Genomic DNA, 27,514 nt, shown 5'->3' with positions numbered 1-27,514 from the left:
TAGCCTATGCTGTTAAGCGCCCCAGCGGCACAACATGGTGATGATGGGTCCTTCCCGCTCTTTAAAGGAAACACCGTCTCTGAGTCGAGTGCCCATTATATTGATATCTTCAAAAAGCCTCTTTTTCAGAGACACTTTTCCTTTTTTTGGAGTGTGTGCGCAACTGGAAAACAACCTTGTAATTGGTTTTTAAAAGATGATTAAATAAAGGTATAAATCAGGACATGTGAAGTCTGAAGGAGATTATGCTTTAAGCCAATTTTTGGAGGGAGCCTCGACGAGAGACGAACTGCGACACGGCCTGTCAAAGAACAGCATTCCTCATTTTGAAGATTTATTCTCTGTCCGTGAGGTTTGTGTGAGGGGCCGGGAGAGGAATTTACACTGAAAGAGCGATTAATAAAGAAACGTCAGAGGGGAAAAAAGAGGAGCTCCTGGACAAAATGCGTCAAAGTCCTCAGTGAGCCGTCAGAGAACCTAAACAGGTTTATTATATCACACATAAAATGAAAAAGTGGGCATATTTCAGGCAGAGCCGTGGATGCAGTTTTTATCCGTTGTTGACAAGTATTGTAGATAAATGATACATTTATATACATTCATCCCTCTAATGACACTGCAGCTTCCTGTGACAGGGCTTTGGCACTCAGCTGTGTTCTATGGATTGCAGTGTAAATGAAGCTAAGCCAAGTGTGTGTCAGTCACTGTTCTGGTACGAGGTCAGAGGGCAGAAGGATCCTGGATGCCCCCCCATTTCCCCCTTTCAGTGAAATAGGCCCTTGAACGAGCAGTGCTATTGGGTATTTCCATCTGCATGCTGGATTGCAGGTGCTTTGAATGATCGTATAAAAAAGTCTACCTCCTCAACTTGGATATTTATGGGTTTTTAGCGTCCCAAGCTTTCATCTGCTTTGGAACCGGGGAGGTGGGGGGAATAGAGGAGAAAATTGCTCTGCCATCTGTTTCAAAATAGCAGCAAACAGCATCTTCTAGAAAACAGCGGTTTGCTTACGAGAACTTTGCGGTGTGTCCAGAGTGCAGACACTGCGGTAAGACCAAATGTAATAGCCCATAGTGAACATTGCGTTTATTCAATCGTATTTTCTGTTGGTATTTACTTTCATGTAGGTTTATAAGACATGATTTTGTCCAGAGCATCTTGCAGTTTTTATGAAGTTATTTAGAGATGCTTTGGGTGTTTTAATGTGGCCCCATTCTTCTGTTACCAAATGATTCAGAGCTCAGAGCAATGGTGAATTCTCCATGAGCAACGCACTGTGTCCAATTTCTGGATTGTTCTGCGACGACAGCTGACTCAGTCGTCAACAACACGGCCTGGCACTGCAGCCTGAGACCCGAAAATTGTGTCTTAATTACAACATTTATTCTTCTTCTTCATTTGTTTTTTTTAATGGAAGTACACAGCTGCAGACAAACTACCCACCCCCTCTGCCACCCCTGCCCCCACCCTTTGCTGCAGCTGACCAGTGTTTGCCAAAGTGCAACTCACATTGTGTAAAATCACGGCCAAGGGCTGATGCTGCTGCAGCTAGGGAGGGGGGGTAGCTGGGGGTGGGGGCAGCTGCAATAATAAGCAGATTTTAATGTTTTACTATAAATCAGCATTTTTGCCCTGTCAGAGAGATTGAGGAAGCTGACAGCTGCATAGTCGTCTGCTTTGCAAATACCCCCTTGATGATCCTTTGTGCTCGGAATAGCTGATTGGTGCCTCATACTGCTTTCAATGACAGAAACACTGTGCCTTTATCATGAACACACATGAACACACCTTAATGATACTCACACAAAGAGACATACAGTCACACACACCAGCTCTCCTTGACCTGTTTACACAATATAAATGCTTAAATGTTTCCCACTGTTGTTACATCATCGAGGAAATGGGAGGAACCAGACAGTGTCCCAGGTATTGGGGGTGGAGTTTAAACATCCCTGGTGCATCTCCCTAACAAAGTCCAGTGCCAAGAGTATCACACACACACACACACACACACACACACACACACACACACATTTTCAGAACCGCTTGTCCCATACGGGGTCGCGGGGAACCGGAGCCAACCCGGTAACACAGGGCGCAAGGCCGGAGGGGGAGGGGACACACCCAGGACGGGACGCCAGTCCGACGCAAGGCACCCCAAGCGGGACTCAAACCCCAGACCCACCAGAGAGGAGGACTGTGGTCCAACCCACTGCGCCACTGAACCCCCCCGCCAAGAGTATCATGTTCAGTAAAACAGAGAAGAAGGCAGAAAAAAACTGCGTGTTCTTTCATGCTTGCTTAACCTCTTGTTGAGATGTTGATGCTGTTTGCCAACAGGACTCTGCTTGCCTAGACAACGCGTAGTGTGTATCCAGGAGTTGGGAGTTGCCCGAAGGACATGCTGTTGTTTTTTCTCATTTTTATTTATTTGTCGACAGCTCATGGTGCATAACAGGTCAAGTGTTGTTGGCAGTTGAGCTCAGCCATGTGAGTTTCCATGTGAAGGTTTGGTCTTGGGAACATATGACCAAATGTGACATCAAGCACATCCAGCACATGACTCCTACAATAAATCATATTTAAAAAAACAAGTTATGTGGTGTTTCTCCCTCTCTATGGTTTATTTACAGGCTGTGCCTGGGAAGCGACGTGCTGCGGCATCCTATGTCCGGCAACTGGGTGTCTGTCTTTATTGAGCTCTGCTCTCACGCTGCCCAGCAGCTCGTATGATAACGGCCATTTAGGCTAATCAATCGGTTCCTTGGAAGCCTGGAGATGAAAGAGCACACTGACAATTAATGTGCGTCTTTCCCATAACGCGGACTGCATAACAATGGTGATGCTTGTGGCGCGGAGGACAGCACCACCAGCCCACTTCAGCAGCTTAGAGGAAATATGTACACAGACAGAGCTGCATGAATTTTTCATGCATGTGTTGTATGTTCATCAGATGTTTCTGCCACATACATACAGATACATACAATACTTCACAAGTGTTGGAGCAAAGGTTGATCACAGCTACAAAGGTTAGCACTCCCAGTCATGGAATTGGTTGTGCATCTGTATTATTATTATTATTATTATTATTATTATTATTATTATTATTATTATTTATCAGACACTTTTGTTAAAGGTGTACACTAAGCTACTTACAGTGAATTACCTATTTAAATAGCTGATAAGTACTTTGATGAAGGGTACTACATCAGAGGCTGGGTTTCAAACACAGATTCTTTGAGTGCAAGGTGTTTTGACTAACCATTATGTCATCTGGTGCCCCCCTGCAGTCACTGTGGGATCAAAAGAATGTTTAGGGTCTGTAATCTGGTGGCTCACATACAGGTCCTCAGTAGGACCTACAAACACATGAGTACACAGATATGCTCACATTTATGTGAATGGACTCAAGCAGTGTCAGCCATCTGAAAGGTACCATGGAATCCATTTGGAACTGTGAAGGTTAAAGCAGAAGCAGATCATCTGAGTTTAATGTCTGTAAGCATGTTTTGTCAATCCATCATCAGTAACTGCCTGTCCAGTGCAGGGTTACAATGCCCTGGAGTGTATCTCGGAAGTATACAGTGGGAGGCAGAGTAGACCCTAGATAGGACACCAGTCCATCACAAGGCAATCTCACACACACACACACACACACACACACACACACACACACACACACACACACACACACACACACAGGGGGCTACTGGGACAGGTTATTGGACACTGGGAAGAAACCAGAGCACCTGAACTCTGAAAAGACAGGTTATGCATATTCCACACAAACTGATCCCATGTTCAAAAACTTGTCTGAATCTAAAGCTCTGATGCTGTGAGGTACCAACACTACCTGCTGTACCAACATGACTTTCTGTTAAAATGTGCTCCTGTTAAATAAATTCTGATCTCCCTGTGGGCTCTTCAGAACTGCAATGGAACCTCTTAATGTTGAATAAAGAAGAGCAAATGACTTCAGGTTTCAGTTTCCTAGAGGTTAACAATCAGTATTTTTCTTCTGAGAGCATGTGACAGTGTACAACAAATCAAATTCCGAAAAATAAGACATTTGCCATTTATAGGGCAGTAATGTTAAAGCATGCATTTTTTCTCTTTGTGATGTCAACGGTTACAGACACACTGTCTGAAACCACTTGTCCCCACCAGGGTTGTGGCGAACTGGAGTCTAGCCCAGAGGTGCAGGGCATGGGACTGGAGGGGGAGAGAACACACCCAGGGCAGGACACCAGTCTGTCGCAGGGCACCCTAGGTGGGACTAGAACCCCAGACCCACCAGAGAGCAGGACTTGGCCAAGCCATCTGCGCCACCCCCCGCCCCCCATGTCAAAGGTCTTCCTTTCAAAATCTGATGTACTTCATAATTTTTGTTTAATTATTCCTCTTATTGCATACCAGTGGACCATAAATAGGAAAAGTGACAAAGTGAACATGGGACACAAGAAGTGGCATGTTTCTGCTGGGGGTTCATTGCCTGTCTGAGTGGCCAGGAGTCTGTGCTGGTCCTCATAATGTCTATGAGATCTCTTTGATTTTTTGTAATCACTAAAGGACTAAACTTTTAGATTTAAAAACTGTACATCCCAGTCAGGGCATCTTGGACAGCTGGCCCATTTTTCATAAAATGGTCACCAAAGTCAGGAACAGCTAGACAATCCTGGTGACCATGGGAAATGTACTGACCTAATGCTAGCGTAGCACAAAGCTATCGAGAGCCACATGTGCTTGAGAATCAGACTCAGAGACAAAAGGCACTTTGTGGTTCTTTGATCTAACATGGCTGCATGAGCGGGGACTATTAGTCTTATTATTCCATCAGGATCAATGATAATAACCCTATAAATAAATCGGTACTGATAGGCCTCTATGGAAGCAGACCTGATGTGATATGGTACCTGATATGATTTCCGAGGGATCCCACATGTCTCGCGCAGCATTGAGAGCACCATGTAAGCTGGAATTGGCAACCAGCAGAAGGAAGGTTCTGGCACTCTGCCAACATGCCATTTCCTGTAGGAAGTCCAGAAATAAGGCTCCGACTAATGGGGGGGTGAGTGTTTGCTGCAGCTCCAAATGAGCTAAACGTTAAGGTGCCCTTAGGTGGTTACACCTTTGCAGTCCAGTGGGGATCCTCTTGCACCCAAAAAGTATAGTCCACTATTTACACAGATATTTCAGTGGAGAAGAGTAAAACTGCAGACCCTGCAAGGTGTTTTGGATGAGAACACCTACCGAGCAACGAAATGATGTGAAGTAATAAAAACAGGACATCCTGGGTGCACCTCAGCCTGACAGAGAACTGGGAAAATTGCAGATAACGGTAAAGATTTATGAGGGATTTACAGGTTTACCACCTTACAGCACCATTAAGTTATTGCACATGTATATAGAGTATGTATATGTAATTAAATCAACGAGCTGTTACCTTGCTTCATACTGCTATTTGTATGCTTCGTTGTTGATCAGAGTTCTTTTGTAACCAGTGGGTCGCTCTGCAGAGAAGAGTCTGTGAAACGAACAAATGTAAAAATAATGTAAACTGACACAAATCAGTCCTTGAATTCTGTTCAGGAATCTGTGCTGGGATTCTTTTGGTTATTGTTGTCATATACAGGGAGGGTGAGATACAATCGTTGCAGGTGGGAAAATTCCTTTATGGCAGGTACAGTTATCCCTTTCCTGTAGTAATACGTGGGAATGATCAGTACTGTTTGACAAGACTTTTTTTTTATTAAAATCTGACAACTAGGCTTTCGGTTCTTATGGGGATAGAAATAAATGTTGCTATAATATTATGTCAAAATGACAAACCATGTCCAGGCCTGGGGCTATAAAGACCACTGTGTGATCCTGTTCTCCCCATTTTAAGCTTCTCCATGAAAATCTCTGTGATTTGAACATCTCCATTGCTTATTTATAGGCCTTTTTACCTATTAAAGGCTTAAACCCGGGTCCATGATGAAGATTTTCCTAAAGCTTTATCTGCCCTTCTTTATCGTGAGCTTGAGTCCTTCTCTCAGAACCAAGTCATTGGTTCAATTCAAGGGTCAATTTTTGGAAAACAGAGCATCGCCTATCCATTGTACGTAAAATACAGAGATTTATATATTCTTTATGCTTATTTGCCCTCAGATCAGATTAGGATTAAGTCTGGATCTGGCTCAGTTTGTAACTTTGGGGATGTTTCTGAGATTTGGCAGAAAGACTAAATCACAGAGGAAGGAAACATAATAAAAGGAGCGATTTAAAAAGGGTTTATAAAGAAAAACCTGAGAGGATTCAGTTCAGCCATTGTCAGCAACTTTGGTGATTTTCCACAATTTTCTTTTAGAGAATCTTGACTGCGACCCCAACATTACAGCCATAAATAGACTTTACAAAAAACATGGTTAATGTGTTTGTTGGAAGCAGTGGGAGAACAAATTAAAAAAACTTCCCAGCATTTCATTTGTTGTAACGTCTGTAGTTACTCCACGTCACACAGGGAGCCTGAGTTGGACAGCGGTGAAGGCTGACATGTTCCCTGTTGGACTGGTTTTTTAAATGGCTAGTAATTGGTATAAATTCCACAATCAACATACTGAATTTTAGTGATTTTTTTTCTTGTAAATAAGTAAAACAATATTTACTGTATGTGCAGTTGGTAATTGAAGTCCTGTGGTGCTCTCAAATTATACAAGCAATCGGAACGTGACAATTACTATGAAGTTTTTAGTTATTTGGTTTCTTGCTTGTATGTTTCTCAGGGCTAAATAAAAACCAAATTGTGGATCCCAGAATTGCATGCTACCAGAGAAGTACACCTGGAGTTACTACCAGTTTGCGACACAACAAATCGTTTGCAGTTAAGAAAGAACATATTTTCAGTCATACCATTTGACTGGCTGGAAGGAGAGGAAGAGTGTGGCTTTGGCAGATGCCAGGTGGACTCCTGGGAGGCTGGCCCAAGCAAAGTAAATCAAGCCCAAATCACCCTAAACATCTGATACCGTTTTTAAAACTGGAGGTCAGTTGCACAAAACTAATGTGAGGTTCTACCTATATATCTTTTGGCGCCATGACAACGGCGGACGGAAAGATTTATGCATTTCAGTTTGCAGATGCAGAAAAAAGATACAGGGGATCAAATGGAGGGTGCATGATAACAAATGAAAAACAGCTCCCCTGGCTCATAAATTAATGGCCAAGAGAAGGTTGTCATTATTTGAGCAGGTTTTAAAATAAGGGATGGTGCCCAGATGGTTGGGGAAAGATAGCCCAGTGAAGGGTGAGTAATTGATGACTTAAAAATAAATCCAGGCTTCATCTTGGGAGGGAGAAGAAGAATAACCTAACACAACAAACGTGTGTCATTCGGGTCAAGAGCACTTTTTCCCTCTTATTTATTTCTTTATTTATAGGAGGAAACATAGATTAAAATGTGGCCCTGCAGTTAAAACGCTGCACAACATTTTTGCCATTATAGCGCCATGTTGTCCTCACTGCAAGAAAGCTGTACCTCCAATATGATAGCAATCTTCAGAAAATAAATTATTTACCACAGTGCACTGGTCCCCTGCAACAGCCCCCACTGTTCCACCTGTTCCAGTAGCTGCCTGGGGTTGGAGGTTCCAAACTGTTTGGAGATATGAATAAATTTGGACTCATTGGAGACAGTGACTAAGAGCTGGCAAAGTGGTTGAAGCTGCTGCATTAAGGGACCTATCTTTAATTTCCGCTTCATGTATAGTACCTTGGTCATGGTACTTGACACAGTCGGTAAAAATTACCCTGTGGTATCAATTTGTGAGTAAGTTAAAGTCTTCTTTCACAAAGGTTTCAGATAGGAATTATTATTATTATTATTATTATTATTATTATTATTATGCACTGTGGGACATGATCACCAGTGGTCTTGAACAGGTGCCAGGGAACAGAAAAAATAGCTCACTTCTAAATCCACACAGCTAGGACACCCCCCCCAACGCACCAGGCACACACGCACAAACACACACACACAGACTGGTGGATCCCTTTTGACCATTAATTTAATGTGTGTGGGTGGGTCAGATGAGTGTTTTTTAAACACATATGAAACCAGTAGTAAAAATAAATACAAAACAATGAGCCGTCAGCGCTTCTCTCTCGGCGCAGGAGCTGCGAAAGCCAAACAGGTTAGAGATGAAAACGCGCCGCGGAAATGGGCTGTTCAGGCAAAACTTTGCGTGCTGTCTATCATTTTCCTTTGATTAGGTCTCTTTTGGACATGTTTTTAGAAGTCTGACACGTTATTAATAAAACAAACTCTAATGGAAATATCATTTCACTTATTTTTCAATCAGGCTGCGGATCGCACTAAATCTGTACTGCATGACTTTAATTAAAGATTGATGGCTACACCATTCATCTTGAACGCCGTTGATCCAGTAATTAAAATGACAAAAAGATTTATTTATAGGAATTTGGTCGAACTCTTTTTCCACCCCCTCTTCCCGTCTTTATTTCAATGCCCTTGATTTTTTAATGAGAAAAAAAAAAAGGCGTTTGTAATTTTTTCCCTTTCCTTTCTCAATCAATACGCCATGTCCGCACAAACAGAGGCCTGGATTCCACGTTTTATTTCTTTTTTTAAGAAATTAAAGAGGTATGCAAAATGGGTTTCTGCAAATGCTGCTGTCTTATTTTAAATGACTGAGTTTGCGTTTTTTGACCAAACTTTCAAATAAAACTTAGTTTTGTTTCAATGACCTTAGTTGTGCATTAATCAAAAGTAGGAAAAATTAAAAAAAATGAGCGGAATAGCCGTGCATTTTTATTAGGGTTAGTAATTATGTAGTCTCTGGGAGTTTGACAAGCCTTCTAATGAGTTCTCAAAGGACACTTGTTTTATGTTTGTTTGTTATTTTTAAGCTTGATTAAGTCTTGTGTATTAAGTTAACACAATAAACTGAAGGCTTAACTAGGTGTGGTTAAACAGTGTGAGTTTACTTCACTCGGCCGTGAAAAAAGACTTCCTTTACCATGTTTTCTGTTGTGCTCCCATGCAACATGCCACAGCCCCATGGCCCCTGTCAAGCATATTATGCATACCGCTTTGTATTGTTAAAATATTATGAACACACGGGATTCAGTGTAGCCCACTTTGACTTGACCAATATTATTTCTCTCAGAATTTCCCTTGACAATTAAAAATTAAAAACATAAAAAATTTTCATAGCACAGCACAATGCTATTACTAAACAGAGCATCTGACAGTGTAGTGGACAGTGCTGCTTCCTTCGGATCCAAAAGCCACAGATCTGAATCCTTCCTATAGCTGGAGTACCCTTGCACAAGGCACTTATCTTGAAGAGCTTTAGTAAAAATTACCCAGCTGTATACATGGACAAGTACTTGTAAGTAGCTTAACATTTACTTGCTTTAGAAAACAGCACCAGCTAAATGAATAAATGTAAATGAACTTTGAAAGAAATGAGCTTGTAAAATCCTTGCAGGACCTTCCTATGCAAAACTGAAAAAAAAAACTGACTTTATAGATGTAGTAGTATTGCTGCGGTTTAGATGTAAGAGATATAAATGAGGAGTTAGATGTGTTTTGCTGACTATAGTGTGCCCATGTGCATCACAAAGCCCTGAAATATTTAACAGGACACTTGAGTACTTTTCATGGTACAGGTCTCCCCTGCCTTATAGGCTTGCTGGGGGGTTCTGTTAGGGGTTTTTACCTTGGGGTCAGATTTACATTATTTCTTATGGAGTTAAAAAACTATTCTGTGCACAGACTGACACAGCGGGGGGTGCGGTGGCACAGTGGGTTGGACTGGGTCCTGCTCTCCGGTGGGTCTGGGGTTTGAGTCTCGCTTGGGATGCCTTGTGATGTCTCCTCCCCCCTCCAGTCTTATGCCCTGTGTTGCCGGGTTAGGCTCTGGCTCCCCGTGACCCCGTATAGGACAAGCGGTTCAGACAGACTGGCACAAAAAATCCCTAAAACACTAAATAAAGACCCTGTAGGCAATAAAGTGATCACAGCAGTGTGTTTTATCATATTTCCGACAACAATTATTGCACAATACCCGCATATTTGTATTTTGGAGAGTCCGGTAAATGTCAGAGGTCTGAGTCGAGTCTGTCAAGTGTGTTCCAGCTGTTGGTTAATGTCTCCAACACGCGAATGTATCAGTATAAATGATCCAAGTAACAGGTATTAAAAAAACAATAGAAAGACGTGCTTAACTCAACTTACAATTTAAAGAACAAATCTGGGTGCCCAAATGCCAGCTTTATGTAACCATTTCATTATACGGTGTATAGAACATGTGACGTGTAATGACAACATTCAACAAACATACAGAAAAGAACGCAGTAACTGAACGTTACACATAAATCACAGCAAACCACAACAATACGCGGATTACAAAGAGTACAGTAACAGCAACAATAAAAGAAAAATAAGAACATTTGATGAAGAACTGAATTTCAAAACAGTAAAAGGTTTCTCTTCGTTCATACTGTCAGGTGACATGATGCTTAAATAGTGGGCATACCAGGTGTTTTGCTCTATCAAAAAATCATGCTATATTAAATAAAAATCTCACTACATGGGGTCAAAAGCTGATAAGTGAGCCAAAGGGTTTCTATTTAATAATCTGTTTTTGTTAATTATTATTTGTTATTTATTTGCTTAGTTTGGCTGCATGTTACTGTGCAATTGAATTTCTCTGCCACCTATCCAGTCCCATCCTGCCCTGTTTTCATGTTCTGCTATATTGTATTTTTTCTATGCTTGCCCCATTTTGTCAGGGTTGGGTGAACTATTCTACTTTTATAATCAGGGTAATAATGAAAGACTGGGGTCAAAGGTCATAGTACACCTTTGTGTTTTTTGAGCTGCATTGCTCTGCTGAGGAGACATGTTATGCCTCTGGCTGCATAAAGAAGAAAAAATAATAACAATAATACAGATGTATTAAGTGATTAGAATGACAGATGGGCCAAGTTTGCTTTAGAAGTCTGTCGTGATGAAATGGCCGGGCGGTTTGTAAAAGGGACAGATTAATTACAAGAAAGAATTGAGTCATTTCAATATGTTTCTTTATCCATAGATCACACCTTCACACACGTGTGTGAACACACTCACGCACACGCAGACACACTCATCCCGGCCATGTCTACTTTATGATTTTCTATTATAAAGATCTTGGCTGCAAGTGGAGTTTAATTTCAGAACGGAGCCCACAACAAAGGAGAGGGGGAGCAAAGCCCGGCAGGATTTATAATCTCGGCTTGAAGAGGAGCAGCGAAATGGAGCCATGTCTGCGGCCGCAAATGGAACCATCTCCGCACCGCGATAAATATACAATCGCGTCGTATGATGAATGTCGTTATAAGTCGTACGAGCGATAAGATGTAGGTATTTATATTTCTATCATGTTAATACCATGTGATAAACCACAGAATCCCAGGCTGACCGTAATATTTGTTATTTGCCACCATGCCCCATTACTCTGTGTCGTGGCGGTGGCTCGGCCTCAGTTATGTGTGCAGACCCCACTCTCCAGCAACACACACACACACAGCCTGGCATTCGAGCCCACTGCTATCGCTATTCTCTCATGATTACTAGCCCAACATCACCACTGCCATGTCCCTGGAGTGGGCAAAGTTATTTTTGCATTTTGCTTTCTTTAATTTTGCTGGATTACATCAAACTTCACAGGTGAGGAGGTGCCACTCAGCTGTTTTATCTCCTGTAAATACAATAAAATGAAAAGAGTCTTGGTTTATTTTAATGTTCTAAACACATTAAATGCCACGCATGCTTAAGGAGAGCTCACCCCTGTGCATCTCTTGTCGTCTCTGCCCATATCTGATAAGGGCGTGTGGACTGATGATGGATCATGGTGAAATGTGTTTGTCTGCCTCTTCACCATGTTAGATGGAAACAACTGGAAGCAGCTTTCGATGGGGAAAACAAATACACAATAAGGGAGCAATGGATGTGTTTTAAATACACGACAGCACTGGATGGATGCAGCGAGTCAAGGTTTCTTCAATGGACAGTGAGCTGATGAGAAGTGAGTACCTGGTCAGTGGGGAGGTTGTGATGGTCCATGGTTCAAGGGGGATATACCCTAGAGATGTTGAAACTGAGCTTTACTGAGTTGAACCAAAGGCCTGAAGGACTCCATAGCCTTGTAAGGACCGACAAATGCTGATCCAAAGTGGGTATGAGAAACTGTAATTCCATAAATTTTTAAAGAATGAGAGTAGTGGCTAAGGAAATAAAAGAGTTTCAAATGAAAAATCCTTCAGCCTGATCTTTTCCTTTTAAGAAATTATTTTCAATGCAAATGCTTCATTTCTTTCTCCGTTTTCACTAAATTTCACAGGCACACATAACAGTTTTATTGTATTGTTTGTTTTTGAACAGTGTAAGGACAGCAGGTGGCATAGTGGTTAGAGCTGCTTTTTTGCAATCGGAAAGTTCCAGTTCCCAGTCCCCACTTTTGGTGTAGAACTCTTGATCAAGATACTTATCCAGAAATGATACAGGACAAATTGCTCTGCTGTACAAATAGGTAAATCAGTGTATAAAGTTTAGTGTACCTCAGATAAGTCAATTTGCAGAAGATTCTCAAATAAACAATTTTGCCTGGTTGTTGGGGGGGAGGCAACCACATGGGCAGATTAATGACACTGGGCAGCAGGGTTTCATAGATTTTTGCTGCTCAAGCACACATCAACAATGAGATGTGGCCTCTTTAGCAATGACAAAAAATAATTATTCAAACATGCATAAACCAGCCAACAAAGGTTTTTTCTTTCTTTTTTTTTTTTAAAAAAAAAAAAAAAAAAACGGCACCAGGTCTTCAAACCAGCTGCGTAAAAAGTCTTTCAGAATTGGTAGCAGCTGGTGCTCATTCCATTAAAGCATTGGGGCAGTGGGAGGTTGTTGCAAGCTGTCCATCAGTCAGTTCTAGCCTCCTGCCCAAAAAATGGAAAAGCCACCATAAAAAAATGGTTTAACTTTGAAAGACCTAAATTGCAATGACAAATGCAGTTTCAAACGTAAGTAACATTAGGTTGATTGCTGTATTTTTTAGCTAAAAAAGAGGACTGGCAATTTGTACTCCGATACATGAGTTTTCAAAGCACCATGAGGCCAGATAATCAGTACCTGAATTGTAGGTGCATGGGAGCAAAAGCTTCAGAATTATTTCATGTGTCAAAGAGAACAGTCTGAAAAATAGAGCCACCATATGTCAAACAAGGACAAGCTGCACTGGTAGAAAGGAATAATGTTTACAAGTTGAAATGCATCGACATAGACACTTCATGTAATATTTGCTAAATGCCACAAAAGCACAGCCTCAAAAATTACCACAGAACTGAATGAGCACCTGTGTGAGCCAGTGTCAACAAATACTGTACACTGAGCTTCACAAAGCTGGAACTTATTTGGAATCCACCTGTAACAAGACCACAAAGATGGATGACCTGATGTAAAGAGCACAAAACTTGGACTCCTGAGGAATGGAAACAGTAATACGGTCTGAGTTATCTTTCACCCTGTTTCCTATATACAGATGGGTTTACATTTTGGAGAAGCCCAAAGGATACCTTGAACTCACAATGTCTGTTGCCATCTCTTCAGCATGGTATGGGATCCATAATGATTTGAGAAACCATCTGTTGGGGGTCACTCGGTCCAGTCATTACTCTGCTTGAACATATAACGGTCAAGGGATATGAGGCAAATGTATGGAGAGAAATACGTGGTCTGTGCTGTGACTCAGAATGTCACAACCATGGCTGCTTGGACTTCAGAGCAATAATGACAATATAGAACGCATCAGCCACTCTTAGGAAAGATGCAAAACCCCTAGTTTGACCCAAACTACTTGTCCCCTCAAAGTTCCTCAGCTTCCCACCAGCAGCCTGGCTCAGGTTCAGCCTGTGCCTGCAGCACATCTGACACCCCTGTCCCAGTAGCATCAGGGGCCCAATTAGTCAGACACATCCTGTCAAGAAGCTTATTTTGCATAACTGAATACAAATGACGAATAAGAATTTAACGTTTTAATAACTTGGTACAGAGACTGACTGAGGTATTGGTGTAACATGACTGGAATTTTTTTTTAAGGCTGATGTGACAACCCAGTATAAAAACAAAATGTTGGATGGCGGTTTGATTAAGAAATATATATATATAAACTCTATGTGTACAGTTTTGTTTGTCCCTCCATCAGTAATTGTATTTCAAGAGAAATGCTGGCTCACCGTAATGAAGTGCAGCCCAGTGTCTTCTAAATGAAACACTGGAACATAAAACTTGTGAAAGTTTCGGTAATTTTTAAAAACTTCTTTCTTGATCTAATACTCCGCTGTTGCTTTTTCCACTGAGAGTAGAAATATGGAAGGGAAAAAAATTATTTGCTCATATTCTTTCCAGTTGCACTGGTTCACTCAATACTGGGAAATTTTCACCTCGATGGGATCCACAGATCAGGCAGCATGTCCTATCATTGACCTGGCAGGTGCATCCATTGACCTGGTCATTTCTCAGAGCATCTTAGTTATTCATCCCAGTGTAAACACAAGCAATATCAAATGTAGGAAGTCAGCTGCGGTGTGTGCTGTGCCCTTCAGACTCTTCTCGTCTGAATGTGGTGAACATTGAGGATCCATGTCGGGAGTTTAACTGGGGCAGCAGGACTGAAGGTGTTGCACTGGCCATTTACCACCTACCCCACAAAGCTCAGTGTCCATATTTCCACACAGGTCCCAGCACGACAGGGGCTCCTCTGCAACCCGAATCGGTGGGAAAGGCCGCACTCCGCCTCTCTGGCCCCTTATTCATTACGGAGGCCTAATGAGAAGCTGGGACCTTGTCAGCATGATTGACTGGCACTTTAATGTGTTATAAACTGTTAACTCATGGAGAAGCAAGTGGGGGGGGGGGGGGGACCTACACAATGCAGCAGCGTCTAAAGGCTCCGATAAATGCTAATCATGCCTGATTAATCAAGCCCTAATTCCACTGATCCAAAAAGGTTACGCAGTCAATTGTGCAAAATTAGCTCCTTTCTCGTGTGTCCCTCCAACGTTTCGGCTGGAGGCCCCTTTCATTTGCATCCCTTTATGCTGCAGATGTTTACCATGTGACGCGACTCAAAAGAGAATATCTCCCCGGGATCTTGAGTGTGCCTTCTGGGTTTATTAAATGCTCCTTGCAAACGAGGAGATACAGAACATGTTATTTTCTTTCATTTCCCTCCCCCTCCTGCTTCAACCCCACACTCACCCCACATTATTTGAGCGCTGGCCATCTTCCAGGCCTGCTGAAATGCTCCTTATCTGAATTAGCTTTTATAACAATGATCAAAAACACTTAGTCGTGTCGGCATGATAAGTGTAGTTTTGTGAAGCATGCTCGATAACATGGTAAAGTCTAGCCCGGGAGGAATTCAGCCGTGAACTGAGCCTCTTGCCGATGGAACACTGTGTGGTTCTGTCTGTCAACGCCGAAGGTAAAGCAGCAAAGTTGGACAAGGCATTTAGGTTGTTTTTAATTTCTGCAAAATTTTGATGTATAGTGGTAAATTAAATGTTTAAATAATTCTGCAATTTCTTGTATTCAATATTTACCCAATTTGTTCAACCCAAACTCCATGCTGCGACAGTGAAAACTGCAGATGTTGAACCTTTCAATGTGATTTATTCTGCAGTGTCACTGTACATGAACCCTGCAGGTGAATGTACAACTAATATTTTTTATACTGATTTTCACCATTTTTGTGTTTTTTGTTTTCGCAGTATTCTTAACTGTCTCCAAGACTCCTGACGTATCTGTGGGTTTGGGGTCCTCTGACACACCGTCTAAATCTCTTTGTTTACATACTGGGGGTTCACAGGCACCCAATGTGAACTATAAGGGTACCAATCAATCATTTTGTATGAGTTACTATTTTAGCATTAATTTCTAATTTTTAACCTTTGTTTTCTTACCAGCACAGCAACTAATTTTCAGTAACCGTTTATCCAGTTCAGGGCTATGATAGCTCAGAGCTTAAGGAGGTGTAAGGTATACACCACAGTAAGAATGCAAGCCCACCTCAGTGGTGCTCTTACACACACAGCATTTAAATTCCCAGGTCCAGGTCCACCTGAAACATATGGACAGTGGGAGGAAACCAATGGGAACATAGGGAGAACATGCAAACTCATAGACTGAGCTGGATTCAAACCCACTGCCACGCCCACACTGCCCAGCCAACGCGGAACACCTGGGGCGTGGCATAGACAGATGCATATAAGGCAGCATCAGAGCAGGAGCTGACGTGGAACCTTGTTCAGCCTTGTGACTTGCGATCTCCTTGTTGTACCGCCATTCCTTCCTGCTCCCTTAGTCCTTTCCCAGTCCCGTAACCCTACTCCTTAATCCTCGAGCCTCTTGATGATTATCGACCTCTTGCCTGAGTACCAACCTTGCCTTTTGGATTGCCCCTTCAACAATGTTTTTTACCTTGGAGACCTATTGCCTGTTCTTTGACGAAGTTTCCCGGATTTCCCTGAATAAAGCCCCGATTCTGCTCCGCACTTGGGTCCGCCCCTTCCTTCCGGAACCAGCCATAACGCCCACATCCAATCCCACAGCCAGGAGCTGTGAGACACCAGACCACTGTGTTACTGTATCAGCCTGGCTACCATGTGATGTCAGTAAATATATCAAAGAAAGCTCTGTGATAGCCAAGTGAGCAAGACAGCAGCACTGAATCCATCCACTGTTAATAAATTTATGGCTCAAGAAATTTAAATGATAGTTTAATGAATATTGTCTGCCATACAAAACACAGACCGAGCATGCTTAACAATTGAAGGTACACTTATTTATCACGAAGAGCATTCCTGCTTTTACAGCACTGGTTGTGATCCTGACGTGGCCCTTACTCAGTCCAGTAGTTCTCCACGTCGACATGTACCATGTGGTGGCTTTGGGTCTGAACACAACTGCTGAGCATGGTACACATTAGCAAGTTTTCCTTTGTTTTGGCGTGTTTGGGCCATTTCACACTACCCCTTCTCACTGTCTCTGTGTTTCCCAATTTCCCTGTGGAGTGGTGCCCATTGCCCTGCAACCCCCGCCCCAGTCATGGTCATGCTTTGGACCAAGTTCATGGGGTTCTGGAACATCTTCACAAAAGTGAATTTATCAACCACAGAGTGGCATCTGAAGAGTTTGCTGTGGCCTTTTATTTGCAAGTGGAAAAATCGCTACTTGCGTTCCAGAAAAATGGTTCACCGCTCTGCTGGCAGATCAGCACAAGACATTTGCGTTTGTCCGTAACTTAAACTACAGGGATAAATGGTACTGAGTAAATATGATTTGCCAGACACCATTGGATACAGGACGTGCAGAAAAGACAGGAGATGCGCGCAAGGAACAAAGCAAAAACAAAATACAGGAAAGCACACAAAGACGTGTTGTCGGGCAGGCACTTGTGAGCCTTTTGAAGGCGACATCGATTGAAGGCAGCGTTCCTCAGTGCTCGCTGTGGGGGTTGTTCTGCTAATGCGTACACGCGTGCGGGGAATATGCATTGCGGACATTTGTGCCTGTTAGCAGATCAGGCCCAAGTGCTTAGTTTCTGTATGCAAAGTGAAGAAACATTTCTGTGTTGAACATGTTGAATTGCCAAGATGCCACTGAAGTGGCAGCTGAAAAACTGAACAAGACCTCTCTGGGCACCCTGAGCTGTAATGTTTAAATGTTAATGTCTCAAGAGAACACCCTGAAACAGTATCTAGACATAAGTACAACACTGGACTTTAATGTACTCCAACAAATAACAGTAGGAACAACAGTATCCCGATAGTTTTCTCCAAGGAAGGCTGCAGTGTGAGGTTTGTACAGTGAAATATTTTCACTGATTTTTCATTTATACAGCAGAGTAATTTTTTACTGTATCAATTCAGGGTAAGTACCTGGATCAAAGGAGCTACAATAGGAGGGGGGACTCAATCCCAGCTCCAGCAGGGTTTTTGATTGCAAGGTAACTGCTCTAACCACAACACCACCCACTGCCTCAAAGAAAACAAAACCTACCGTTGTTTTTATTATGTATTTTTTTTTTTTTACACACACTGTAAACTAACTTAGCATGCATATTATTCTGGTGCTTTCTTTTTTTGGGATACATTGTGTTTTGTTTCTGTAGTGAAAGTCTAGTTTTATTTATAAATGATGAAAGAGGAAAAAGTGTAATTTCGCACAACTGGATTATTTTGATTGATCAGAACCTTCTATCAGCTCTGGTGATAACAACCCGTCCTTTTCATGTTCTCCTGCTCTGACGCATGTCTATCCTTTAGAAGCTCCATAAACTGGAATAATGAATCCCATGTTGGATGGTAGTTCACGTTCCGCAACGAAGACAATGTTTTCGCTGAGCTTCCATAAGTGTTACATGACACGAATGCAAGCATTTGATACCAGATGAAAGGTTTACTGATGGAAAGAGTGTAAGATAGACAAGGAAGAGTGGAGAACATGCTGCACAACTACCTGTCTGTGGCCTGGATCTCCTGCAGTGGCTGTATGTGGTGTCCACACACGTCATCTGCCCTATTGGTAAAGTTCAAAAACTGTATTTATCAGCTGTCTTTTGAAGCTGAAGAACAGAATTAATTATTGTGTAGGCAGCAGGTGGCATAATGGTTACAGGCATTAATCTTGCTGTCAGAAGGTTGCAGATTTGAATCCTACGTCCTGCTGTAGTCCCTTGATCAAGGTACTTACCCTGCTGTATAAATGGTTAAATTATTGTAAGCTGAGTGATGGGATAAGTCATCTTCTGCAAAACTGTCAGCTGAATGTAGTTGCATAAATGAAATGTCTGCAATTTAAATAACAGATAATGTTCTTTGTTTAGGACTTATTTAGGACATTAATACAGAGAAAGATATGCAGCTTACAGTTTCATACTTTTACTCCTTTATAATAAGGTGTTCAGTGTAATATTAGTGTTTGGTCAAAAACACAACTTAGATTCTTGTAAAGTGCCACCTCTGGACCCTGAAACTTTGGGGTGACATACCGACAGCCCGTATCAATTTACACCCCCTGCTCTTTGCCAGACACTGACATGCGAATTCCGAGGCCTTCTGCTACTCTCCTCCTAACCAGTGGCACCCCGTTGATCTCTGAACCCTTCCTGACAGGAGGCGTTGTGGAGAACAGGGAGTGTCATATGTTCCCAACGCACGTTCGATAATGAACAATGACTGATTTATTGATGAGCATCAGCAGCCGCAGAGGAGCTGTACTTATGTTCACTTACCCCTTGTTGGGGAAAAAAGCCTGGATCTTCACTGCCCCCCAGCCTTCTAGAACCCTTACTCCAGTACCTCCCTGATACTTACTCAGCTGCCGTGGCAACTGAAGAGACAGCAAACAGAAGCCCTCACTGGGCACTCCACTTATTTTATTCTAATATTTATTGCCACCCAGAAAATGAACATGATACAGGGGAGTTAGCGTCTGCCGCAGTGATTTGTGGGTAACGTCCACTTAAAGGGGACCTGCAGAAACACAGCATGTTAAATAAAAGCCCAGGTGACAAATTTATGCCATGGAAGCAGCTTGGTTCAGTTCACTCCCAGGTGATATGAGTAACATTGTTTTGACACATCAGCCTGGCTGAATGTGAGAACCAGCCAAACACATGTACTCCCTATAGCAAAATGACAATGTGAACACTATATAATTAGATTTTATCAAGAAACATATTGTATCAGAGAGGAAAAAAAAAAAAAAAAGAAAACTTTCTTACACCAGTTTCATTTGCTGTGTTCCACTGTGCATTTTGAAATGTCACCCAAAAGCAGGCCCTTGTTCTTAGAATTTTAAACATTGTGGGGAAGTACCAGAACAGCAGGTGGCACAGGTATTAAAGCTAATACCTTGCAGTTCTTAGGTTTTAGTCACTGGTCATGATCTCAGTTGCGCATCTCAATGTACAAACCTAACACAACAAGTCCTTTTGGACTAAGTTGACAGCAATTTGAGTTGGCGCCCGAGGTTTGGGTCGGCCGGGCACTCGGCCCCGACCACCGCCCAAATCACAATGCACCGGCCCCTTACGGTTAAAGCGCTCCCACTGGGGACTCTGTCGTTCTACTGGGGGACTTTAATGCCCACGTGGGCAGCGACAGTGATACCTGGAGGGGCGTGATTGGGAGGAACGGCCTCCCTGATCTGAACCCGAGCGGTGAGTTGTTATTGGATTTCTGTGCTAGTCGCGGTTTATCCATAACGAACACCATGTTCATGCATAAGGGTGTCCATCAGTGCACTTGGCACCAGGACACCCTAGGTCGGAGGTCGATGATCGACTTTGTAGTCGTTTCTTCTGACCTTCGGCCATATGTCTTGGACACTCGGGTGAAGAGAGGGGCTGAGCTGTCAACTGATCACCACCTGGTGGTGAGTTGGATTCGATGGCAGGGGAAAAAGCTGGACAGACCTGGCAGGCCCAAACGCATAGTGAGGGTCTGTTGGGAACGTTTGGCGGAGGCCCCTGTCAGAGAGGTCTTCAACTCCCACCTCCGACAGAGCTTCAACCAGGTCCCGAGGGAGGTGGGGGACATTGAGTCTGAATTGACTATGTTCCGCGCCTCCATTGTCGGGGCGGCGGTTCGGAGCTGCGGCCATAAGGTCTCCGGTGCCTGTCGCGGCGGCAATCCCCGAACACGGTGGTGGACACCGGAAGTAAGGGATGCCGTCAAGCTGAAAAAGAAGTTCTATCGGGCCTGGCTGGCTCATGGGACTCCTGAAGCAGCTGACAGGTACCGACGGGCCAAACGGAGCGCGGCTCTGGCAGTCGCCGCGGCAAAAACTCGGGCTTGGGAGGAGTTCGGTGAGGCCATGGAGGAAGACTTTCGGTCGGCCTCAAAGAGATTCTGGCAAACCGTCCGGCGACTCAGAGGGGGGAAGCGGTGTTCCACGAACACTGTTTACAGTGGAAGTGGTGCGCTGCTGACCTCAGCTGAGGATGTTCTCGGGCGGTGGAAGGAGTACTTTGAGGATCTTCTCAATCCCTCCGACACGCCTTCCGTAGAGGAAGCTGAGGCTGAGGACTTGGGGGGGACTCGTCCATTACCCTGGCTGAAGTTGCTGAGGTAGTCAAAAACTCCTCGGTGGCAAGGCTCCGGGGCTGGATGAGATCCGCCCCGAGTTTCTCAAGTCTCTGGATGTTGTGGGGCTGTCTTGGCTGACACGCCTCTGCAGCATCGCGTGGAGTTCGGGAACGGTGCCTCTGGACTGGCAGACCGGGGTGGTGGTCCCTCTTTTTAAGAAGGGGGACCGGAGATTGTGTTCCAACTACAGGGGGATCACACTCCTTAGCCTCCCTGGGAAAGTCTATGCCAGGGTACTGGAAAGGAGAATCCGACCGACAGTCGAACCTCGGATCCAGGAGGAGCAATGCGGTTTTCGCCCTGGCCGTGGAACACTGGACCAGCTCTATACCCTCACTAGGGTGCTGGAGGGTTCGTGGGAGTTTGCCCAACCAGTCCATATGTGTTTTGTGGACCTGGAGAAGGCATTCGACCGTGTCCCTCGTGGCATCCTGTGGGGGGTACTTCAGGATTATGGGGTTCGGGGCTCGTTGCTACGGGCTGTTCGTTCCCTGTATGACCGGAGCAGGAGCTTGGTTCTCATTGCCGGCAGTAAGTCAGACCTGTTCCCGGTGCATGTTGGACTCCGCCAGGGCTGCCCTTTGTCACCGATTCTGTTCATTATCTTTATGGACAGAATTTCTAGGCGCAGTCAGGGAACGGAGGGTATCTGTTTTGGTGGCCGCGAGATCTCGTCTCTGCTTTTTGCGGACAATGTGGTCCTGTTGGCTTCATCAAGTCAAGACTTGCAGCGTGCACTGGGGAGGTTTGCAGCCGAGTGCGAAGCGGCGGGGATGAGAATCAGCACCTCCAAATCCGAAGCCATGGTTCTCAGTCGGAAAAAGGTGGATTGCCCCCTCCGGGTTAGGGGGGAGTTGCTCCCTCAAGTGGAGGAGTTTAAGTATCTCGGGGTCTTGTTCACGAGTGAGGGAAAAATGGAGCGGCAGGTTGACAGACGGATCGGTGCGGCGTCCGCAGTAATGCGGTCATTGTACCGGTCTGTTGTGGTGAAGAGGGAGCTGAGTCGTAAGGCGACGCTCTCAATTTACCGGTCGATCTACGTTCCTACCCTCACCTATGGTCATGAACTCTGGATCATGACCGAAAGAATGAGATCGCGGATACAAGCGGCAGAAATGAGTTTCCTCCGCAGAGTGGCTGGGCGCACCCTTAGGGATAGGGTGAGGAGCTCGGTCACCCGGGAGGAGCTCGGAGTAGAGCCGCTGCTCCTCCGCATCGAGAGGAGCCAGTTGAGGTGGCTCGGGCATCTGTTCCGGATGCCTCCTGGACGCCTCCCTGGGGAGGTGTTCCGGGCTTGTCCCACTGGGAGGAGGCCTCGGGGCAGACCCAAGACACGTTGGAGAGACTATGTCTCCCGGCTGGCCTGGGAACGCCTTGGGGTTCCCCCAGAGGAACTGGAGGAGGTGTGCGGGGAGAGGGAAGTCTGGAGGACTCTGCTCGGACTGCTGCCCCCGCGACCCGGCCCCGGATAAAAGCGGAGGAAGATGGATGGATGGATGGATGACAGCAATTTGAAGAAAAAAAAAAAAAAAGTATTCAGACCTTAACACTATGATGAGGATCATTTCAACTAGACACTTATCATACTTGGCACCATCCTGGTCAACAAAATCTTACACAGATGCTTAGACACCCCTAAGGAAGCTGTGAGCACATCAGTGTGAGACATGCTACCTACATGTCCCCCTTTCTGTACAATAAAAAAAAAAAAAAGTGCACATATTATGATACACCTCTTCTTTCTGTCCATCATCACTGGCTTAGTGCAGGAATTCTGTTCGTACCCTGGTTCTCCTTCCTCCCCTCTTTTTATTGGGCCAATTATTAGTTATGCAGCTGGAGTGATCATTCACTGTGACAGTTATTAATCATGTGGCTGATCCAGTACTCACTGGTCTTATTATTAGTCATGCAGTTGGTCCAGTCATTGATTGGTCCAGTCATTCATTACTTTCATAACTGTACTATTTATGCATATGCATTTCCCTCAAAACGGCCGTGTTTCATGAACGCCGGATGGAATTACCTGCCGTCTCGAGATGTACCTAATCATCAAAGCGGCGTTCAAACTATCGTAATGAGCAGGTTAATTGAGTAATTAACTGAAGCAGTTGGAGCTACAGGAAGTGAGTGTGAGGCCCTTGATATGAGCGTGTCGGCGCGCACTGCTGCGAGCCCAGCAGGACCTGATTGTACCGTGATGGGGCTCTTCAGCTGCCAGCAATTAAAGAGCTACCTAATCAACCCAATCAGCTCTCTCATTGGCTCAAAGTGGCTACCTGGATTGTACTGATTGGCCCACGCGTTGTTCGAAAGGGCACTGCCTTGGCCTTTGGGAGACTTTCTGGAAAGCTATGTACCTAAAGTTTGACTGTATATTTAAGTAACTGGGAAGGCAACTTTGTGCCTCTTTATGACTTGTTATGTAGAAAAGCACTTTAGTCTGTGACAGTTTGTCGTGAACTAGGTTTGATATGTACATTCATCTTTCCGCTTGTTCAAAGTCATCACCTGGACTGTACATTTTGCGTAGAAGGCATATTGGGATTCCTTACAAGTCTTTAAAATTCTTAGAGGTTGATCAAAAACAGTGTAGATGGAGGATTTGCAGGGGAAAAATACTGGTACTTATTTTTGCAGTAATTTTTTTGTATGGAAGATGACATCTTGAAGGCTCTTCTTTGTTGGCTTTCATGGAAGGATATTCTCAGAGTCATTTATTCTCCATAAAGTAATAGTTTAGCAGCTAGGCTTACTTCTGTAAGCCTGTGAGAAATGGTCAATCTACATGTGGTATTATTTGACTCAAAATGTCCAGAAACTAAAAGGATGATTTATTGAGTGTCGTACATATCTGTTATGTCAAATGACATGTTCAGCAACTGAGTCAAAGTTACATGGAATAATAAGTCACAAAATTAACTCTGCTGATGTACCCTTTAGATGTTATGTAGCTTTACACATACTGTCTGAACTGCTTGCCCCATACAGGGAATGGGGTGCCAGAGCCTAATTTGGCAACACAGGGCATAAGGCTGGAGATGGAGGGGACACACCCAGGATGGGACACCAGTCCGCCGCAAGGCACCCCAAGCAAGACTTGAACCCCAAACCCACTAGAGAGCAGGACTCGGTTCAACCCACTGCACCACCGCGCCCCCTACCTAGTTTTACTTAGGTTAAAAACTGCATTAATGACCACAAGATAAAATCATGTCATGTGACACAAGCATATTAGCATTTCCATGTCGGTGAGTGACACTCTGTCTAGGGAACTGTTATCATGTGGTCAGAAAAAAATCAAGTTCTGCTCATTGTGTGCATGTGCTTACCATGGTTCATAACAGAATATTGGTGTACATTTCTTGTATTTAGAAAGTGACATAATCTGCATATATATATATATTTATATATATATATATATATGTAACCCCTGTTTCCCAGCATTACTGTGACAAATAAAGACAGACTGAAGGTCCTCAGGGAGAGGTTGGGAACCGCTTGACTGCTGCACTGGAAATGTAATAATGTGCTAACAATGTAATGTGTTAGTTTACTACTGTGTCTACTTGTGCTGCCAGTCTTGGACAGGGGTTAAATCCCCCAGGGGCCCATCCTACAGAGGAAACCACGAGGCCCCATCACTGAAGCTGGTGCAGCCTTTTTTTTGTTTGCCACCATCTCCTTACTTATAGCAGCCAGTCCGTGGCCCATTGCGGTGTCTGAGCCGATGAAAACAGATATGGAGCATCAAAAGAAGGAAAAGAACCTGAGAGCTCCAGAAAATTGCATCTTACACCACATGTTGTGCTTGTTTAGTGAGTCTCTAATATTTCTGAGTAATTTAGAGTCTCTCAGCGGCCTCTGCCTGAGTTCCTGCTGCTGTATACGATCTTTCATTCTGTGCGATGATCAAATGAAGCCCTGTCTCCAAGTCATACTTTTTAGAATTTCTCCTATTCATTGTTTATTTCTTCACTGCTTGTACCACCACCGCCAACCTTGTACCCCCAGCTTGGTTCAGTTGGAGGTCAGACGCAATGATTGCTTGTGTGATTCATGGAGGATTAACAGAATGGAGGTTGTCCTCCAGGAGACTGGGTAGGAAGGAGGACACTTCGAGGTGGAGGCCTCGAGTTCCCAATGGGGGAGCAATAAAGAGGGGACCCACTCCACTCAGTCTTCCTTCCAACAAAAATGACAGCAGCAACAATGTTGTTGACTCCATTCCATTGCCCCCTTTCCAGCATGCTTCAGTTTCTCCATTAAGGTTGTTTCTACTGAATAATTAAGGAATACCACATTACAGCGTGAAAATTTTCCATACCGAGATGAGTTGTATTTGATTATTTTAACAATACATTTAAATTAGTTGGTAACGTAGTGGTTGGGCAAACTGCACAGGTACCTGAGACCCCAATTTTGAAAATTTCTGCTGTAGAATTCTTGAGCCAGGTGCTTAACCTGAACTGATAAAGTAAAAATGTCCCAGTTACATCAATGGGCAAATGATAATAAATAGCTTAACATTAGAAGTTCCTTTAGAGATAAGTGTCAGCTAAATGACTGAGTGCAAATATGTGTGCTTCCCTGTTCCCTCTGAAACATGTGTCTGTTTGAACTGGATCCTTGTTTACCAGTAAAAACCTCTCTTGACATCAAGAGAAAACACACACAGGCTAATAAAGGTAAACAATTTAACACCACTAAAAAAACCCCCTTTTTGACTCATACTGAATAATTGCAGTCAAAATTAATTGGTCAAAAGTGGGGCATTGTCACAAGGAGTGCACACCTTTTTCCACTTGGAAAAAGCAATCCAAAGTCCACTCCACAACCTTTGCTCTGTGGATTCAGACCTGGCTGAGTAGGGTGCATATCTCTTTAAGGGCGTCCAGCTACGCAAAACGGAGACAGCTGGGTTCATCTGTTTTTAGACATTGCCCCCTGAATCTCTGTTAGTGTATCACCGACAGCGCCTCGATCACCCTGCCAGCTCCCTGCCACACTTGAGGCATTCCATCTCAAGAACAAAGAGCGGTTGTTCCCCCCCCAACTGGGGAGGGCGACCGATGAGCTCTGCTCGCACTGCTGCTCTCCCAGCAACGCCCCTGGTGTCCAGCATGATTCGGAAAAAGTCATTTGCGTTAATAGAGAGACAATTGTGTGGACAACTGAGCCCTTAAAGTAACGGAGATAGCAGAGATTGGGGGTGGTGAAAGACAACGCATCACAGTGGTGCTTAGGCAGCACATGACCACGTGTGGACGGACTAACTGCTGTTTGCCTCCGTCTGGGGGTCTTCAGCGCAGCAAGATGTACGACCTGAGATGGAATGTGTAGTGTGCACACAAAGGCGTGCTCAGTTCTCTCACCACCTCTTCCCCTCTTTACTTGCTCAACTTGATTGCTCAGTGGTTGGACAGATTCAATACCAAGTTTTACACGCAGGACGGGTCTGGCTGTTTGGATATAGTCCTGCGCTGTAGTCCTGGGACATGGTGCATGACTGGCCAGTTCCATGGTGTGGAAAGATCACAACACTGAGTGGATGACAATGTAAAATAAACTACCCTCAAACCCTATGAGTATGGGGCAAGTGTAGGTTGGGAGGAAGGACAGGGCAACTAGGAGGGGGAGAGAGTGATAATGCTGAATCAATCCAGGTGACTGCCATTTAATGTACAATACACACACACACACACACACACACACACACACACACACACACACAAGTTTTCTGCTCAGATTTGAAGATACACTGATTATATATAATGCCACTTGGACTATATTTTGACTGCCATGTAAAAATAACATTTTGTGAAATGTATCATACATAACTATTACTTTACCAGTAACAATAGGATTTCATTATGTGATATAAAGTAAAATGTTTTCTCATCTCAGAATAACTCTTGCAAGATATTTGAGCTCTTGTTCTGAAATGGATTTGTCTCAAGTATTATGAACAGATGATGACTTAAGGTTGTATTTCAGAGGCCTCCTGACTCATACTGATGCTCTTCACACACTTTGGTTCAGTGTGCTGCATGAAGGTTATCTTATTGCCTTTGTATGATGGCATGGTGAATGTGTCACACAATACTGTACAGGAGTGCAGAGGTGAGGCAGGATATCAATCTGGATATGTTGTTGCGACTGCATTTCAACTCTTGATTGATGCCCTTCGGCCTGCCCTGTGCTCCTGGAACACCGGTTGATGACATAAACAAACTGCTCCTCCTGCCACCTTGCCGAAGACCACATCCCAAGCAAATTAGAGAACTCTGCAATACTAGGCTCTGTTGAAGCTTTCAT

The sequence above is a fragment of the Scleropages formosus genome, chromosome 1 (assembly GCF_900964775.1).
Source record: "Scleropages formosus chromosome 1, fSclFor1.1, whole genome shotgun sequence".
NCBI lineage: Eukaryota > Metazoa > Chordata > Actinopteri > Osteoglossiformes > Osteoglossidae > Scleropages > Scleropages formosus.
This window is presented reverse-complemented; position numbering follows the sequence as displayed.